The sequence below is a fragment of the Nicotiana attenuata genome, unplaced genomic scaffold, assembly GCF_001879085.1.
Source record: "Nicotiana attenuata strain UT unplaced genomic scaffold, NIATTr2, whole genome shotgun sequence".
Lineage (NCBI taxonomy): Eukaryota > Viridiplantae > Streptophyta > Magnoliopsida > Solanales > Solanaceae > Nicotiana > Nicotiana attenuata.
In genome coordinates this window covers 29,154-48,946 of record NW_017672599.1, presented here as the reverse complement: position 1 = coordinate 48,946, position 19,793 = coordinate 29,154, and the positions used below count along the sequence as shown (strand labels likewise).

At 37.9% G+C, this 19,793-nt stretch overlaps 1 pseudogene; it reads left to right on the top strand.

The window, feature by feature from the left end:
- Nucleotides 1–3,740: 3,740 nt before the first annotated feature.
- Nucleotides 3,741–19,793, top strand: part of LOC109213814 — an 18,384-nt pseudogene continuing 2,331 nt past the window's right edge.

The following is a 19,793-nucleotide window of genomic DNA, read 5'->3' as shown; positions in this document are numbered from 1 at the left end:
TCTCGAAGAAGTAGAGACGAGAGGTCGACTTCGACACTTACTAGTGGTCCAATAATGGTACATTAATAATATGACGAATCAGGGATTTATATAACATGATAATAATTCAATAAAGTGAAGCACATTCTTTTATATGAAAATTTCCAATTTCCTCTTTTTTCATCATTTATACATATATTCTCAAGCCGGGAAGAAGCAATATCAATTTCAATAAATTTCAAGGCAAGCGATACAAGCATGCGCAAATCATGCCGAGGACGTACGGCCTGATCTAACAATATTTAGATTGTGCACTGCCAGAGGGTCGAGTGGCACGAACCATACATATATCTATTAGCCCGCTCGCGAATCATACATGCGACGCGGTCAAATACAAATAACAATTACCCTGCTCGCGAATCATACGTACGACACAGGTACACATAGAAACACATATTCACATAGTCAATCAAGACTTCATCTAGGAAACAATTGTTCCAGGAGGTGTACATTTCTTTTTTACAAGTCAAGAAAATGAAGTTTAAATCTTTTAGAAAATCATTTGCCACTTCGATATGATTTAAGCAAATTAAACCATCAATAAAGTTACAATTATTACAAGTAGGTATGCTTTTGGGTCCTAGACTACCCGGACATAGGCATAATAGTAGCTACGCACGGACTCTTGTCAACTCGTGCGTACGTAGCCCCCAAAAATAGTAGCACATATGTTCAATTAATTCACCTATGGGAACAATTCTCTCTTACAATGTTAGAAAGGAGACTCACCTCGCTCCGAAGTTCCATAACCGGCAATCCACGCCCTTTCGAAGACTCAAATCGATGCAAAAATGCTCCAACACTAGCCAACAATTATGTAAACCCATTAATATGAGATCAACTACTCATTACAATCCAATTTATAACAAATTCCTAACCCCGATCAAAAATTGACAAAATTGCCCTCGAGCCCACGTGCTCGGATTCCGAAATTTTTCGAAGATAATGTTTACCCATGACCTCATGAACTCAAATATATAATTTACTCTCAATTTCATGACCAAAATCGTGGTGAAAATCCAAAATATAATTTTCTAGGCCTTCCACCAAAAACTCACAATTTTTCACTAATTTTCATGCTCTAATCCATATATAATCCAAGTATTTAACTCAAAACTAGCATAAATTACTTATCTCATTCTTGGTGGTGAAAATGGCACCTCAAGGTTGCTCCAAAATTCGGCTCCAATGGAAGAAATGGGGTTGAAATGAACCCAACCCCCGATTTTAAAATAACCTTTCTGCCTCCAGCATTCCCGCACCTGCGCCTCTCCTTCCACAAGTGCGGTCCCGCATCTGCGGCAAAAACGACCGCATCTGCGGTCCCTGTCCAGCCAGCCCACTTCCGCTTCTGCGACACAAGGGCCACTTCTGCGGCGCCGCACCTGCGGCCCGTGTCTCGCAGGTGTGGTTACACCAGCAACCAACAACTTCAGTTCATCCTCCAAATTCCAATTCGATCCGTTAACCATCCGGAATCCACCAGAGGCCCCCGGGACCCCAACCAATCATGCCAACCAGTCCTAAAACACCATACGGACTTGCTCGAGGCCTCAAATCACATCAAACAACGCTAAAATCACGAATCACACCCCAAATCAAACTTGATGAACTTGAGAAATTCAAACTTCAACATTCGATGCCAGAACCTATCAAATCACATCCGATTGGCCTCAAATTTTGCACACAAGTCATATTCGACATTACGGACCTACTCCAACTTCCGGGATAGGAATCCGACCCCGATATCAAAATGTCAACTCTCGGTCAAACTTCTCAAAAACCTTCAAATTTCTATCTTTAGCCAAATGACTCCAAAATGACCCACGAACCACCGAATTCTCTTCTGATCACGCTCCCAACACCAGAATCACCATACGGAGCTATTCCCAGAATCGGAATCCCAAACGGACATTGTTAACACTGAGATGCACTTCAACCCAAACTTATGAAATTCTTCCAAAAATGCGAACTTCTACAATAGGTACCAAAACATTCCAGGGTCTTCCAAAACCCGATCCTGACATACGACCAAGTCCAAAATCATCATACGGACCTTCTGGAATCTTTGAATCCCGATTCCGAGGTCGTTTACTCAAAAAAGTCCAATCTTAGTCAATTCTTTCAACTTAAAGCTTCCGAAATGAGAATTCTCTCTCCAAATCAACTCCGAACTTCCCGGAATTCAATTTCGACCATGCGTACAGGTCATAATACCTGAAATGAAGCTGCTCCTGGCCTCAAACTGCTGAACGACGCGCTAGAGCTCAAAACGACTGGTCGGGTCGTTACACTTGATGACCTTTTGTACCAGTACATTAAGGTTACTGATGAAAAAATGGAAAATCGAAATTCAGCTCTAAAAAATCTTGAAATTCAGTTAAGACAATTGGCAACTCTTGTGTCTGAAAAGATTCAAGGTCCTTTACCGAGCAATACAGAGAAAAATCCAAAAGAACACCTTAAGGCCATTGCCTTACGGTTAGGTACGACTCTTGTTGAACCCTATGCAAACATACAAGAAAAGAATCAATCAGAACAATAGGTAGACAAGGGTAAAAATGTTGAGACACCCTCTCAACCATCAGAAGAGAAAGAAGCCAAGGAAAAAAGAAGAAAAAATATTAAAAATTTGACTTCTTTCCCTGTTACAATTCCTTTCCCACAAAAGATAAAAAGAGAAAAGCTTGACAATCAATTTGCAATGTTTTTGGACATTTTAAAACAAATTCACATTAACATTCCTTTTACTGATGCTTTATTGCAAATGCCTTCATATGCCAAATTTTTGAAAGAAATTTTATCAAGCAAAAGGAAATTGGAAGAAGTTTTTGTTGTAATTCTTACTGAAAAATGCAGTGCTATACTTCAAAATAAGCTACCAAAAAAACTCGGTGACCCAGGTAGTTTCACCATTCCATGAACTCTGGGCGGAGTATACATTGAAAAGGCACTTTGTGATTCTGGAGCTTCAATAAATTTGATGCCATTTTCTATTTTAAAAAAATTATATCTTGGTGAAATGAAAGACACAGGTGTTTCACTTCAATTTGCTGATCAAAGTACTAAGAGACCAAAGGGAATAACTGAAAATGTACTTGTAAGAGTAGATAAATTTGTTTTTCCTGTAGATTTCATAGTATTTGAAATGAAGGAGTGTTCTGATGAACCAATTATATTGGGTAGACCATTTCTTGCAACAGGCAGGGCAATCATAGATGTCCATCAAGGACAACTAATTTTAAGAGTTGATGATGAAAGAGTTATTTTTGATATGCAAAAGATATTAAGATTCTCAGAAGATGATACATCATCTTCATGCGTTTCAATTGACATGATTAATAATCTTATTGATGAATTCAAAGATGACCAATTAATTTCTGACTCAATGGAAAGATGTTTGGCCAAATCTGGCACCACAAAGATGAAGATCCGACTATCAGAAATGATGCAAAATTACTGGAAAAAGATTATGAGGAAGGAGGCATGAAATTAGAAGAAGTTCAACCAAATATTGAACTCAAAACTCTCCCTTCTCATTTGAAATATGTCTATCTTAGCATGAGTTACTCCCTGTAACTATTTCATCTTCTCTAACTACAGAACAGGAAGAAAGATTGATTGAAGTATTGAAAGCACACAAATGAGCCTTGGGATGGACTATAGAAGATATCAAAGCAATTTGTACGCACTGAATCCTCATGGAGGATAGCTACAAACCGATAGTCCAAACCCAAAGGAGATTAAACCCAGCAACGCAGGAAGTGGTAAAAAAGGAGATTGTAAAGCTTTTGGCGGCAGGTATTATTTATCCTATTTCAGACAGCCCTTGGGTAAGTCCTGTTCAGGTAGTACCAAAAGAGGGAGGTATGACAGTGATAAAAAATAAAAACAATGAACTAATACCTACCAGGACCGGCACAGGATGGAGAGTTTGTATTGATTATAGACGTCTCAATGATGCCACTAGAAAAGATCACTTTCCTTTACCATTTATTGATCAAATGTTGGGAAGAATTGCAGGATATGGTTTTAATTGTTTTCTAACCAAATACCAATCGCACCAGAAGATCAAGATAAGACAACTTTCACATGTCCTCATGGAACATATGCCTATAGGAGAATGCCATTTGGTTTGTGCAACGCCCCTGCTACATTTCAGCATTACTTGTCAGCGATTTTTTCTAACATGACCGAAAAATTTCTTGAAATTTTCATGGATGATTTTACACTCTTCGGCAAAATTTTGAGGATTGTCTTCACCACTTAACCTTGGTTCTTAAGAGATGTGAAGAGACAAACTTAATTCTTAATTGGGAAAAATGTCATTTTATGGTTACTGAGGGAATTGTTTTAGGACATAAAATCAGTGCTAAAGGGATAGAAGTTGATAAGGCTAAAATTAATCTTATAGCAAGATTACCCCCTCCCACAACTGTTAAAGGCATTAGAAGCTTTCTAGGTCATGCAGGTTTTTACAGACGGTTCATAAGGAATTTTTCAAAGATTTCAAAACCACTGACTAACCTTTTAATGAAAGATGTTAAGTTTGAATTTTCAGGTGATTGTATGAAAGCCTTTGACACCCTTAAAGAAAAATTATCAGCTGCCCCTATAGTTGTGTCCCCTGATTGGAACCAACCTTTTGAGGTCATGTGTGATGCTAGTGATACAGCAGTTGGAGCTATTTTAGGCCAGAGAAAAGATAAGATTTTTCGTTCAATTTATTATGCCAGCAGGACAATGAATGAGGCTCAACTAAATTATGCCACCACGGAAAAAGAATTACTAGCAGTGGTATTTGCAGTTGATAAGTTTCGTTCCTATCTGATAGGAACCAAGGTCATTATTTTCACTGATCATGCGGCTCTAAAATACCTCTTAGAAAAAAAGATGCCCGACCTAGATTGTTAAGATGGATTTTACTTCTCCAAGAATTTGAGCTCGAAATAAAAGATAAAAAAGGAACAGAGAATTAGGTAGCTGACCATTTGTCTAGATTAGAGAACCCCCCCCCCCCCCACTTGAGTTATGTGATATAACAGAAGAGTTTCCTGATGAACATATTTTTTCTATCAACTCAGTTGTGACTCAACCACCCTGATTTGCAGATATTGCAAATTACTTGGTTGGAAAATGGACACCCCAAAATCTCACTTACCAACAGAGGAAAAAGTTGATATCTGATGCTAAATATTATTTGTGGAATGACCCTTACTTGTTTAAAATTTGTGCAGATAATATTATTAAAAGGTGTGTACTAGAAGAAAAAATGACCAAACTTTTATATCATTGCCACGATCGAGCAGTTTGAGGACATTATGCAGCAAATTGAACTACCTTTAAAGTTCTAGAGGTTGGATTTTTCTGGCCAACACTTTTTAAGGACGCTCGTGCCTACGTTGCACAGTGTGACAGGTGTCAAAGAACAGGTAATATCAGTAAGAGAGATGAGATGCCATTGCAATCAATACAGGTATGTGAAATATTTGATGTATGGGGAATAGATTTCATGGGTCCTTTTCCTTTATCTCATTCTTTCGTATATATCCTCGTGGATGTGGATTATGTTTCAAGATGGGTTGAAGCCATCCCAACAAGGAAAAATGATGCTCAAACTCTGTGTAATTTTCTCAAGAAAAATATTTTTACCAGGTTTGGTACATCACGAGTCATCATTAGCGACCAAGGATCTCATTTCATGAATAGATAATTTTCAGCATTGTTGTCAAAATATGGTGTCACTCACAAAACAGGGACACCATATCATGCTCAAACACAAAGGCAAGTTGAGGTTTCTAACCGCGAATTAAAAAGAATACTTGAAAAAACGGTAATCTCCAAAAAAGACTGGGCTTCAAAATTAGATGACACACTGTGGGCATATAACGGCGTTTATAACGCCAATTGGTACGTCTCCATATCGATTAGTCTTTGGAAAAGCTTGTCATCTTCCAGTTGAATTAGAACACAAAGCTTTTTGAGCTTTGAAAGCATTGAACTTTGATTTAACCCTTGCTGGTAAAAAGAGATTTTCTCAGGTGAATGAATTGGAAGAACTCAGATAAGAAGCCTATGAAAATGCCAAAATTTTTAAAGAAAAAACCAAAAAATGGAACGACAATTTAATTCGACAAAAAAATTTCAAAATTGGAGATCAGGTACTTCTATACAACAGTAGGCTCAGGCTATTTCCAGGAAAATTAAAATCCAGGTGGATGGGTCGTTACAATGTTATAGATGTTACTCCATACGGAGCAATTGAAATTCAACAAACCAATGGAGGAGAAAAATTTAAGGTAAATGGTCACAGGTTAAAATTATATTTTGGAGGACATTTTGAGCAACAACCATCTGTCACTTTGATAGATTGAAGAAGTCTACAATTAATAAGTCGAGCTGACGACGTTAAACTCAGAACTATGGTTCCTTAACCGTAGCCATTGAGGGAGAAGCAACGGAGCCTCATAAGTCCAACATAGATTTAAATAGTTAAATGCTTAATCAATTGATCTGGTTAATATCCGGGTTATTGTACAATCAGAACATCTCATGAAGGCCTCTACAAAAACAGAGTCACCTATACAGGAGTAACACCATGGTGATCGGTATGCCTAAGTAACTGGTTGGTTAACCATTTAATAATGCAATTCATATGTTGGCACAGCTAATATTTTAGTTTATATACAAACTAGACTTGTTATTTGTATGCAAAAAGGTGTGTGGCTGCAGTTTCTTTCAAGCTTTCTTCTGTAGTTTTATATATGAAAGCCAAAAAGATTTTTACCTATCTATCTATCTATCTATCTAATATATATATATATATATATATTAGATCTCCTTTTTATAATTATGACTCTTGTAAAGTGTTAATTTATCAAAATAAAACTCTTATCATTCTATATCAAATATATATTTTTTATATTTACCACATAACTTTCTTGTTTTTAAGTTTATTTTTATGAAGGCAAGAAAACATATCTTCAATACTTGGCAAGACATTCTGAGATTGAGAAGCATTATGATCAAAAGCAAGTAGAACTTATAATCTATATGCTAGAACTTGCCCCAAATGTCTTTCGAGGCGAAATCCTAAACAACACTGATTTTTGAAATATGAATTTAGGCTTTCTTTGTTTACCTCAGTCTTTTCTAGATATTGCACAAAAATTTACTACAAAAGAATAAATCCCTAGCACCTATTTTGAAGCTTGAAGACCTATTTTTTTCCTTTGATACCTAAATATGCCCAAATTTAAATATCACATTCATGCTTATGATTTGAAAAGTCCTTTTTCAGAAAATAAGTTTGGAGCTCATTTTGAAAAAGAATCAGAATTAAAGAAAAAGAAAAAGAAAAAAGAAGAGATTGATCTTATGTACAAGAATTATAAGCACAAAATAAAAAAAATCAATAGCAAATATTTGGAAAGTCTGATCTTAGAAATATTTTGCTTCAAAACTGGAAAAAGGCAAGTCACTACAAATATAACCTTTAACCTACTAGCCTGAAGCCAACATTACAAGCCAGAAAAAGTCCTAAAAGATTTTAGAAATTAGTGTTTAGTCTACATTAGTGGAGATAGACATAAAGGGCAAGCCTATGGACAAAAGATGAAGAATACTCAGTGCAATGATCATAAAGTCATCAATTTCAAAGAAGTCTCAAAAAGAAAGAAGATACAATTTTTGTTGAATAAAAATAAAAGTAAAAACAAGGTAAAGATTTTATGAATATAAAAAATTTATAAAGTTTGAAAGCATGATAGATTTTATTTGATTAAATTTTAATTTTACAAGAGTAGCCATGTAACGATCCGACCGGTCGTTTTGAGCTTTTGCACTTTGATCGCTAGTTCTCAGGCATAACTTGCCCCGTGTTATGTATTATGACTAGTGTAGATCGTTGGTTTTGGTTTCAGGAAAATTTGGAATGAATTTGAAAGAAACAGTTTCAGTAGAAAGCCTTGAATTCGAAAGATTTGACCAAGAGTTGACTTAATTGTATATGAGCTCGGATCGGAGTTTTTTATGATGTGGTTAGCTTCATTGGATGATTTGTGACTTAGGAGTGTGATCGGAAGTGATTTTGGAGGTCCGGTGTAGAATTAGGCTTGAATTGGCGAAGTTAGTATTTTGGCGATTTCCGGTTGATAGGTGAGATTTTGATCCGAGGGTCGGAATGAAATTCTGAGAGTTGCAGTAGCTTTGTTGGGTGATTTGGGATGTGTGTGTAAAGTTTCAGGTCATTCGGACGTCGTTTGGTTGGGTTTTTGATCGAATGCGTGTTTCGGAAGATTTAGAAGAACTTAGGCTTGAATCCGCTGTAATTTGATGGTTTCGGTGTGGTTTGTGGCGTTTTGATAATTGGAGCAAGTTTGAATGATGTTTTAGGATGGGTTGGCACTTTTGATTGGGGTCCTGGGGACCTCGGGGTGATTTTTGGACTTGGTGAAATTCTGATATTGCTGGTATCTGGTGTTTCCGCATCTGCGGAAGAAGGACCGTATATGCGGTTCCGCAGATGCGGTAAGGGAGTCGCAGGTGCGGTTTTGGGTCATTGGAGGACTTCCGCAGAAGCGGATGGTGGTCCGCATATGCGGCGTCTGCAGAAGCGGATATAGACCGCAGAAGCGGTCCAGGTGGTTACATGAAGAACCGCAGAAGCGGAAAGAGACCGCAGAAGCGGAAACCGCAAATGCGGTAATCGGATCGCAGAAGCGAAAAGGAGGTGGTCTGGGCAGAATGGATTAGAATTAATATTTCATCCGCGAGCTAAGGTATTTTTCCTCCAATTTTGAGCATTGTGAGATCTACTTGGGAGCTTTTGAAGGGGGATTCGAAGGAGATTGACTGGAGGTAAGTTTTATGAGTTTAAAACACGATTATTATGTGAGATTAACCTTGAAATTTGTGGAAATAAAGCCAAAAAATTGAAGAACTAGGACTTGAGTTTTTGATATGTCAAATTGGGATTTGATGGGTCATTTGAGCTCGGATTTGAGAGTTCTTGGTATGTATGAACTCGTGAGAAGATGAGGAATCTAGTAATGTGAAAATTTCTGAGATTTGAGAAGTGGGCCCGGGGCTAGGGTTTTGCTAATTTCGAGATTTTTAATATTTTTCGATTGTTTTCGATTGGGTATTGTTCCATTGGCATATTGTGACGTATTCGTTCTGGTTTTGGATAGATTCGACGCGCGTGGAGGCCGATTTGAGGGGCAAAGGCGTCGCGAGCTAGAGGTTTCACCGGTTCGAGGTGAGTAATGACTGTAAATGATATCCTGAGGGTTTGAAACCCCGGATTTGCACACCGTAGTGCTATATTGAGGTGACTTGCACGCCGGATAGCGAGCGTGGGGTAGAGCACCGTTGGGGATTGTGACTTGGTCCGTCCCGATTGTTGATTTTACCGCGTATTTGACTGAAACATATTTGATATTATCATGATTTGGGCTGATTGCCATATTTGGGCTTCGTGCCAATTATTTGAACCCTTCGGGGATTTTATCACTGTTTCCTCACTATTTGACATACTACTTGAACTCAGTCCTGTTGATTATACTGATTTACAAACTCAGCCGTTTTAATTGAACTTTGAGACTTAAATGATAATTTTCACTGTTATTTGGGCTGAGCACTACTATTTTTATTGATGCCCGAGGGGCTTATGATGTTTTCTGGACTGAGTGAGGCCGAGGGCCATATACAAGGATATGTTGAGTGATGTGAGGAGGCTTTCAGGCCTCGAGTGTTATGTGAGGAAGCTTTCAGGCCTCGAGTGTTATGTGAGGAGGCTTTCTTGCCTCGAGTGTTATGTGAGGAGGCTTTCAGGCCTCGAGTGTTATGTGAGGAGGCTTTCAGGCCTCGAGTTTTATGTGAGGGGGCTTTCAGGCCTCGAGTGTGATGTGAGAAGGCTTTCAGAACTTGTTTTATATGCCATGAGGTGGCTTGATATTGCGCTTGGGCCGTAAGGGGCCCCTCCCGGAGTTTGCACACCCCCAGTGAGCGCCGTCGACGATAAATAAATGGAGCGGGCTGCACGCCGCAGCGAGATGTGGATCGGGCTGCACGCCGCAGCGGTTACTATATGATACTGTTCTAAGAGTGTTTCTGAGAGTGAGCCCGAGGGGCTGGTACTGTTTTGAGATGTTGCCCGAGGGGCGAACTTTTATGTGCGTATCTTGCATATTTATTTGCCTTTTTACCTGTGATACTGTGGTATTTGTGCTCGAGGGGCGGATTTTTCTGTGCTTATCAGCACTAACTGTTTTGAAACCGTTTCGTAACTGTTGAAAAGATCATTTTTAAAAGAGATTTGAACTGAGCCAATATATTTCTAAAGATTTCACAGCTTCACTGTGTTTCTCAAAGGATTATACCCTGTTTCTATACAGCATGTTGGTTGCTTTACGTGATTTCTTACTGCTCAGTTGTTATTTACCTTTATTACTCACTGAGTTGGAGTACTCACTTTACTCCCTGCACCTCGTGTGCAGTTGCAGGTATTTATTCACCCGGTAGCGGGTATTGGCTGTTTGGAGGTAGAGCTGTAGTAGTTTAGCGAGGTGACTGCCGGCGTTTGCAGCACCGTTTTCTTTCTATGTTATTCATTATTCCTGTTCAGTGTATTTCTAGACTTGTAAATGTAATTACGTTCTTATAGATGCTCATGACTTGTGACACCCCGGTTTGGGCTGTGTCTGGATGGTTTCCCTTGTTATCATCGCTGATTCCGCATTATTGACTATGTTAAGCATGTGCTAGAATTGTTAATATTAATTAACTGCTTTAAAAGAGGTGTTTGCGTTTGTTCTGGCTGGCCTTGTCTTCATGAGAGGCGCCATCACGGCCGGATTGGGAATTGGGTCGTGACAACTACCCTTCCTCATTGACATTTGAAGTAATTGTATATTCATGTGAAATGGCTAGATGTTGATATTCAACATATGGATTTACAATTGTGTGCTTTTCAGTAAAATCCAGCAAAATCATGACTTTTTAGCATTTTAAAAGTTAAACTTTTATCTGTTGCCTTTTTTTCCTTCTGTTTATTTTCTTAAGTGGGGGCGTTTGTTAAAATTTTATTACTGTGGTTCTGTATATATTTTGTTTTTGTGCTTTTGCTTTTGAACAATTCACTATGTTAAATGGACCCCTATTATTTCAAGGTAAGTGTGACGACCCGACCCGTCGTCACGTGAGTTACCATCCCGTTTCCCCCATGTTATGCTTCTTCACGTTTCATTATCAGTATTTGATGTGTTAGAGTGGGTTTGGAATGGTTTTGACAAGAAATGAGACACTTAGTCTCTTTTAAGAATGCTTAAGTTGGAAAAGTCAACCGGATGTTGACTTTTGTGTTAGAGGGCTCGGATTTGAATTCCGATGATTTGGTTAGCTTCGGGGGATGATTTGTGACTTAGGAGTGCAATCGAAACTGATTTTGGAGGTTCGGTGTATAATTAGGCTTGAATTGGCGAAGTTAGTATTTTGGCGAATTCCGGTTGGTAGGTGAGATTTTGATCCGGGGGTCGAAATGAGATTCCGAGAGTTGTTGTAGCTTCGTTAGGTGATTTTGGATGTGTGTGCAAAATTTCAGGTCATTCGGAGGTGTTTTGGTTGGGTTTCTGATCGAATGCGTGTTTCGGAAGTTTTAGAAGAACTTAGGCTTGAAGTCGATGAGAAATGATGGTTTTAGTGTTGTTTGAGGTGTTTTAATGATTGGAGCAAGTTTGAATAAGGTATTGGATCATGTTTGTATTTTTGGTTGAGGTCCCGAAGGCCTCGGGGTGATTTCGGATGGCTAACGGGAAGTTTTGAACTTAGGAGATTGCAGAACCTGTGCTGCTTCTGGTATTTTCGCTCCTGCGAAAATGGGACCGCAGAAGCGGTACCGCAGAAGCGAGTCAAGAACCGCAGAAGCGACAGGCATCGCAGGTGCGGAGATGCTGACCGCATCTGCGGAGTCGCGGATGCGACAGTAGGACCGCAGATGCGGAATTTTGGAAGGCTAAAGGAAACCGCACCTGCGTAAAAGGAATCGCAGATGCGAGATCGCAGAAGCGGTCTAGTAACCGCAGAAGCGATCTTGTCCGCAAAAGCGGCTCCACATCGCAAAAGCGGAAGTCGCAGATGCAGCTATGTAGCTGCAGATGCGGAAATAACTGGTCAGAAAGGGTTTTAATTCCCTTTGCGAAATATTTAAAGAACACATATTTTGACTTCGGACTTGAGAGTTCTTGAGCGATTTTGAAGAGGAAATTCAAGGACTTCGATCAGGTAAGCATACTTGGACTTAGAACACAATTTTATCATGCAAATACATGAAATTTCACTGAAAACTCAAGGAATTAGGGTCAAAAATGGTGGTTTAGGGCTTGAAACCTAAAAGAACAAAAATGGGAATTTGAGGGGCCATTTGGACTCCGATTTTGGTGTTCTTTATATGCATGGACTCGTGGCGAGATAAGGAATCCGGTGATGTAAATTTTATAATTTTTCGAGAAGTGGGCCCGGGGCTCGGGTTTTGCCAACTTCGTAATTTTCGATGTTTTTCGAGTCTTTTCGATTGGGTTATATTCCCTTAGAATATTGTGATGTATTCGTTGTGGTTTTGGTTAGATTCGACGCACGAAGAGGTGAATTCGAAAGGCAAGGGCATAGCAAGCTAGGACCTTGGCCGGCTTGAGGTTAGTAATAAATGTAAATGCTGTGTTGAGGGTTTGAAATCCCGAAGTTGCACAACGTAGTGCTATGTGAGGTGATTTGCACGCTGGATAACAGGCGTGGGGTAGAGCACCGTCGGGGTTTGTGACTTGGTCTGTCCCGCTTAATAAAAATTACTACCTATTTGTTTGTAGTTTCGTGATATCCTTATAAAAATGGATTAAATTGTTATCATTGGGCCTTGTGCCAACTACTTGAATCCTTAAGGGATTGTATTAATGATTTCTTACCATATTTATAAATATTAAACTCAGTCCTAGTTGGCACAAGGACTGAGTATTACTTAGTATGGGATCGGGCTGCGCGCCGCAGTGGTTTAATAATGATATTGATATGAGTCCAAGGGCCTGTTCGATGCCACGAGATGGCTTATTATTGCGCTTGGGCCGTAAGGGGCCCCTCCCGGAGTCTGCACACCCCCAGTGAGCGCCGTCGACGTTAAATAAATGGAGTGGGCTGCACGGCCGCAGCGGGGTACTGGAGGTACCGGTTTATGTGTTGAATTGCATACTTGATTTCCATTTACTTATTTATCTGTTGTGATATTTTTATAATTATATTCATTAGTTTATTGAGTTGATATGATTTAGATTGAGCTGCTGTAATTATAGCTTACTTTGTGCCTGTCTAGGATTTCTTACTCTCAACCCTTATTTATGTTTATTACTTTCTGGGTTGGAAGTACTCACAATACTCCCTGCACCTTGTGTGCAGATCCAGGTACACCGCAGGGTGAGTGAGGATTTGTTAGTTGAGCAGCAGAATCTGGGAGTATCGAGGTGGCTGCATGGCATTCGCAGCCTTGATTTCTCCCATCTATCTTTATCCTTTTATTCGCATTTTCTTTCCTAGACAGATTTGTGATTAGGTGAATATTCTGCTTCTAGAGGCTCATGTTCGTGACACCAGATACTGTGGGCTGACTAGTATTTTATTTTGGGATTTTTGAATATTAGAGATTATTTCAGAGATTTCGCACTTAAATTTGGTATTTTATTAGTGAATATTTATTTATCTATCTAGATTAATTGGCTAAGGTTGTGTACATGGTCGAGCTTGCCTAGCAGTGTGTTGGGCGCCATTACGACCGGGGTTGGGTCGTGACAGTAAGTATTCCAATAAACTTATAGTTTTGTTTGAGAAACATGAATTATAAATTCTGCTAACTATTAATGTTTAAAATTTCTTTTCAGAATTTGAGGATGTCAATATTGATGGTGATATACCAGGTATGCTATTAGAAAAATACCACAACTAACAGTCATACGTACAACTTTATTAATATTTAGTTTTATGTATCAAGGCGATATGCAATCAAGCTTACAAGATCATGATGAAAATGAAGATGAAGATGTGTTTGAAGGTATGTTGATAGAAACCTAACAATGATCGATCATGTGAAAATGTATTAACAATTCAAACTAATGACTTCTTAATTTTTTATATTTTATTATTATTATTTGTAGAGGATGAAGTCGAAAGCTGGACAATTTTCAATGAAGGTAAATATGATGGTTATTAAATTTACATATACAACATAATTCAATTTTATGTATAATAAGTATTGTGACTTTAACCCTTTATTTTGCTCTCACTATCCTAGATTACTGGGATATAGGCGATGCTACTTATGAATGTGAATATTGTGGGGCATATTTTTGGTACGAGGAAAGAATCAACAAGAAGTACAAGAATAAAAAATCAGTATTTAGTTTGTGCTGCAATCGTGGAAAGATCAAGCTACCAAATCCAAAAGAGCCGCCTTCAATCTTAAAGGAATTATTATTTGGATCAGGTTAATAGATAATTTTATTTGAAAAAAATAAAAAACTACGAGAATTTATACGTACATCTTCTTTAACAAACTCTAATTTTTTGAAGGTGCAAAAAGTAAACATTTCAGAGAGAATATACGAACATATAATTCTATGTTCTCATTTACATCAATGGGAGGAAAGGTTGATGTCTCTGTCAACCAAACAAACGGACCAAGAACATTCAGATTATCTGGGCAAAACTATCACCAAATTGGAAGCTTATTACCTCCACAGAGATCTACTCCAAAATTTGAACAATTGTATATTTATGATACAGAAAATGAAGTGGAAAATAGAATTTATGCTATTAGGTTAGTATTGATCAATTGCTTAATAATAATATTTTAAAAATAAATTATAAAAGAAAAATATTTTTAGTTGAATTTAATATTTTATTCTTACAGTTATTGTGAAAGTAACAATCAGCTTCATGCGGAAATTGTTACTGATTTGAAGCAAATGCTTGATGACCACAATGTTCTTGCAAAGTCATTTAGAATGGTAAGAGATCGATTTCAAGAAGATCGAAGCTCAAATGTTAGACTAAGATTGATAGGGAAAAGAGGCTTTGATGGAAGAAGATACAACTTACCGACAGTTTCAGAGGTAGCTGCTTTGGTAGTCGGTGATTTTGAACAAATAAGGTCTGACAGAGATATTATCGTTGAAAGCCAGTCAGGACAACTACAAAGGATAAATGAATTAAATGCTGCATACTTAGGTTTGCAATATCCGTTACTATTTCCATATGGTGAAGACGGATACCGAGAAGATATAAATGAAAGTGATGATTCTACTGGTGCAAGGAAATGTGTTAGCACGCGTGAATACTTATCATACAAAATCCAAGAAAGGAAGTCTGAAGTCCAACAATTGTTTCATCTAAAAGATTATTTCAGCAATTCATGGTAGATGGATATACAAGGATGAAATCTTCTCGATTGAGGTTTATTAGGCTTCATCAAAAACAATTGAGAGCAGTTTTTTATAATGGGTTACAAGATGCTGCTTTACATGAGGATATAGAACCTTCTTCTCAAGGACAAAGAGTTATACTCTTTTCCAGCTTTACGGGAGGTGCACGTTACATGTTACAGAATTATCAAGATGCCATGGCAATTTGCAAATGGGCGGGGTACCCTGATCTGTTCATCACTTTTACTTGCAACCCAAAATGTCCAGAGATTACTAGATTTGTGGAGAGTAGGGGATTATCTCCAGAAGACCGTCCCGACATTTTAACAAGGGTTTTCAAAATCAAGCTGGATCGCATGATAAAGGATCTACGCGACAATAAAAATTTTGGAGAAGTAAAAGCAGGTATAATTTTAATATTTTACAGAATTATTATGTTTGCACATTAAAGTTATCATATGCTAATATTAAAAATAACTAACATATAAGCTTAATAATCTAATTACATCTTCATTATTCAGTGATTTATACAGTTGAATTCCAAAAGCGAGGCTTGCCTTATGCACACATCTTGCTTTTTCTTATGAATAAATACCCAAATGTCGGAGATATTGATGGAATAATTTCAGCAGAATTACCAGATAAAAAAGTAGATCCTTCTTATTATAATGTTGTTACAAATTTCATGATGCATGGTCCTTGTGGTACTGCTAGAAAATCTTCTCCGTGCATAAAAAATGGTAGATGCACAAAGCACTTTCCAAAAAAATTTGTGTCCTCAACCACAATTGATGATGATGGGTATCCAATTTATAGAAGAAGGGATGATGGTAGAACTGCAAAGAGAGTAGGTATTGAGTTGGATAATAGGTATGTTGTACCACTCAATAGATTTTTATTAATGAAGTATGGTGCACATATTAACGTGAAGTGGTGTATCAATCACGATCCATTAATTACTTATTTAAGTATGTAAATAAAGGTAATGATCGTGTCACCGCAGCTTTTTCTCAAACTGTAAATAATGAAGAATCGGGGGTCGTTGATGAAATAAATATGTATTGTGATTGCCGATACATATCACCTTGTGAAGCTGCTTGGAGAATTTTTAAATTTCCAATATACCATAGAGAACCACCGGTAGAAAGGCTATATTTTCACCTACCAAATAATCAGACGGTCATATTTTCGGATGATGATCCAATTGATGCTGTTGTCAATAGAGCAACCGTAAAGGAATCTATGTTTTTAAGCTGGTTTGAAGCTAATAAGACATTTTCTGATGCAAGAGAATTGACTTATGCAAAATTCTCTCTAAAGTTTGTGTGGAAACAAAACTTAAAAAGATGGGAAAAAAGAAGAACATCTGCATTTTCTATTGAGAGAATATTCTTTGTCCCACCTGGCTCTGGCGAGCAATATTACCTTAGATTGTTGTTGTATGTCATTAAAGGTCCAAAAAGTTATGACGATTTAAAAAAAATCAATGGGGTTGATCATGAGACTTTTAGAGATGCATGTTATACGTTGGGTTTATTAGATGATGACAAGGAATACGTGGATGCTATAATGGAAGCAAGTAATTGGGGAACGACATCATATCTTAGGCAATTATTTGCTATGCTACTTTTATCAAATTCAATGTCACGTCCAGAAACTGTTTGGCAAGCAACATGGCATTTACTATCAGAAGATATCCTTCATGAAAAAAGAAGAATATTGGATCACCCAGGTATTTTTTTTAATGCTTACAATTTCGATTTATGATATGATACTTATGAAGGATGGCCGATTTGCGTAACTTTATTAATTAATTTTCATTTTACTTACTTCATTCGTATTAATCCGATTGTTCATTATCTTATTTTTTTTATTTTTCAACTTCATACAAAATTCACTCAACAACTTAATGTTTGTTAAACAATATTTGTTATGTTGTCTTTTAAAATATTGTTCTGTTTAGATGATTGGAATAATATTGGAACTAAATAATGCACTTTCCAGACATAAATACTAATTAAAAATTAATGCATTGTATTTAATGCCCTAAACCTTCGGGAAAGCCTATAATCGTTCTTATGCATTCTCTACTTTAATTGAAAATACTTCGATTAACTTTTTATTAATGTAAAAACTTAGTTTTTTTGATACATTACGAATAATAAATTGCATATTCACATTATTAACAATTTTTAAAAATAAAATGAAACACATTGTTTCGACTATATTATTACTTCAAATTCTATGTACGTTAAATGTACTTTAAATTAATGTAAACTACTATTGACCACTATAGTTTTTCGTTAATCTTATTATTCATTTCATGAGGCTAAATAAAACTTTACAATCTAATTGTATTTAATTATTTTATATTTTCATGTTATTTCAGAAGCTGAGCTAACAGATGAAGAACTGAAAAGTTGCTGTTTGCAAAAGCTTGAAAGTTTTTTGAAAGGTTGTGGAAGAAGTTTTCACGATTTTCCAACAATGCCAAGGCCTGTTTATAATNTATTTTGAATATAGATGTGAGGTTCTTATCTTGTGTATGATTTCGGAAAGTGCAGGGTGGTTCTATGGTTTATGGACTAGATGGATTGTGAAAATTTCAGCTATGTTGTGTTATCGGACCTATGCGAGATAGGGTGACGTGGGATCACCCCGGTTATATGCACGGTAAAGTTATTCAGCTATTGGTTGGCTTCTAGAACAACTCTGGGTACGCTCGAGGACGAGCGTTTGTTTAAGTTGGGGAGGATGTGATGACCCGACCCATCGTCACGTGAGTTACCGCCCCGTTTCCCCCATGTTATGCTTCTTCATGTTTCATTATCAGTATTTGATGTGTTAGAATGGGTTTGGAATGGTTTTGATAAGAAATGAGACACTTTGTCTCTTTTAAGAAGGCTTAAGTTGGAAAAGTCAACCGGATGTTGACTTTTGTGTTAGAGGGCTCGAATTTGAATTTCGATGATTTGGTTAGCTTCGGGGGATGATTTGTGACTTAGGAGTGCGATCGGAATTGATTTTGGAGGTTCGGTGTATAATTAGGCTTGAATTGGCGAAGTTAGTATTTTGGCGAATTCCGGTTGGTAGGTGAGATTTTGATCCAGGGGTCGGAATGAGATTCCGAGAGTTGATGTAGCTTCGTTAGGTGATTTTGGATGTGTGTGCAAAATTTCAGGTTATTCGGAGGTATTTTGGTTGGGTTTCTGATCGAATGCGTGTTTCGGAAGTTTTAGAAGAACTTAGGCTTGAATTCGATGAGAAATAATGGTTTTAGTATTGTTTGAGGTGTTTTAATGATTGGAGCAAGTTTGAATAAGGTATTGGATCATGTTCGTATTTTTGGTTGAGGTCCCGAAGGCCTTGGGGTGATTTTGGATGGCTAACGGGAAGTTTTGAACTTAGGAGATTGCAGAACCTGTGCTGCTTCTGGTATTTTCGCTCCTGCGGAAATGGGACCGCAGAAGCGGTACCGCAGAAGCGAGTCAAGAACCGCAGAAGCGACAGGCATCGCAGGTGCGGAGATGCTGACCGCATCTGCGGAGTCGCGGATGCGACAGCAGGACCGCAGATGCGGAATTTTGGAAGGCTAAAGGAAACCGCACCTGCGTAAAAGGAATCGCAGATGCGAGATAGCAGAAGCGGTTTAGTAACCGCAGAAGCGATCTTGTCCGCAGAAGCGGCTCCCCATTGCAAAAGCGGAAATCGCAGATGCGGCTATGTAGCCGCAGATGCGGAAATAACTGGTCAGAAAGGGTTTTAATTCCCTTAGCGAAATATTTACAGAACACATATTTTGACTTCGGACTTGGGGTGTTCTTGAGCGATTTTGAAGAGGAAATTCAAGGACTTCGATCAGGTAATCATTCTTGGACTTAGAACACAATTTTATCATGCAAATACATGAAATTAGACTGAAAACTCAAGGAATTAAGGTCAAGAATGGTGGTTTAAGGCTTGAAACCTAAGAGAACAAAAAATGGGAATTTGAGGGGTCATTTGGGCTCCGATTTTGGTGTTCTTTATAGGTATAGACTCGTGGCGAGATAAGGAATACGGTGATGAAAAATTTATAATTTTTCGAGAAGTGGGCCCGGGGCTCGGGTTTTGCCAACTTCGTGATTTTCGATGTTTTTCGAGTCTTTTCGATTGGGTTATATTCCCTTAGCATATTGTGATGTATTCGTTGTGGTTTTGGTCAGATTCGACGCACGAAGAGGTGAATTCGAAAGGCAAGGGCATAGCAAGCTAGGACCTTGGCCGGCTTGAGGTTAGTAATAAATGTAAATG